General features: G+C 41.9%; 1 long non-coding RNA gene across 1 annotated transcript; it reads right to left on the bottom strand.

Moving 5' to 3' along the window:
• Positions 1-203: 203 nt before the first annotated feature.
• Positions 204-924, bottom strand: LOC131238540 (uncharacterized). The gene is made up of 4 exons (XR_009167904.1): positions 790-924; positions 615-707; positions 425-532; positions 204-339 (listed from the first exon to the last, which is right to left on the bottom strand). It is a non-coding gene; the product is annotated as an uncharacterized LOC131238540 (long non-coding RNA).
• Between the last annotated feature and the right edge of the window lie 213 nt (positions 925-1137).

Raw genomic sequence — 1137 nt, 5'->3', positions numbered from 1 at the left:
ACCATCTGTCGCTCATGCTACACGCACATCTCGATCCTCCTCTCCTGCTCCTCCCTCTGCCTCTCCTGCTCCTCCCTTTGCCTCTCCTGCTGCTCTCTGATGTCATCGACAATGACCCGTAGCTGCTGAACCTCTCTCTCTACGATATCAGCTCGGCATAGGGTGCTCTCGCCAACGATGGATCGGCTGGAGGCAGCTCCAGCGGGTGCCATGAGCTTGGCACCATGGCCAAGCCTACACACATCCAGAATGGGTGCCAAGCACCTCGTTCAGGATCTCTGACTCACTCTGTTGAGTACCATCGGGAGTGGGCTGACTGCCTAAGGTGTCCATCGCCGCCTGTAATGAAAACATATAAATTTTGATAATGAATGACATTATTATAATTTAATGCAATTAAATTTTATAATGTAAGGATTTTTACCCAATTCTCGCTGGCACTAGGATGTACCCAAGATCCTGTCGCCTGTCGATAGTGAGTCCCTCTGTAGAAGTCTACTGGTCCGGGCTCCTGGCTAGTGACGGAATCTCGCTGCATAATCAAAAGGATAATAAAGTTAATATAAATGCGTGGAAAAAATATATCAACTTAATAATCACTACTAATTTCTTACCATGTCGTGACGAAGTTGTACAAATGACTTTCAACCAGTTACATAGTTCACTTCTAACTTTCCCCTATTGTCAGAATTTAAAATGCTCCTCTTCTGAACATATTATTAATAATACATTATTATTAATTGTGAATTTAATTGCTACTTTAAGATATCGTAAATATATAAATATTACCTGAAAAGACTCAGACGAAAATCTCTCGCAGAGTATCCGCCAGTCGTCATGGGTCACGTGCGGCGGTGCGGATAATATGCCCTCCTTGTGGCTCATGCACTGCTTGTACCGCTAGTATTAGTCACCGCAGTACTCCTTGAATTTCTCCTTGACCATGTTGTCGACGGCATGGAGAATGTACGAAACACTCAAATCCAAAACAAATTTATCCTGTAGTTTCGTAAATAATAAATTAAGGCAATAAACTTATTAAGAAAATAACTTAACCATAAATGAACTTTTACAAAAAAAAACTTAATTTACTAAAATTTACCTGAAGGTGCTGACGGATGAGCTGCTGCACATCAT

This window comes from Magnolia sinica, chromosome 3 (assembly GCF_029962835.1).
Source record: "Magnolia sinica isolate HGM2019 chromosome 3, MsV1, whole genome shotgun sequence".
NCBI classification, from domain to species: domain Eukaryota; kingdom Viridiplantae; phylum Streptophyta; class Magnoliopsida; order Magnoliales; family Magnoliaceae; genus Magnolia; species Magnolia sinica.
Note: the sequence above shows the minus strand (reverse complement) of the source record. Positions and strands in the feature narration are given on the sequence as shown.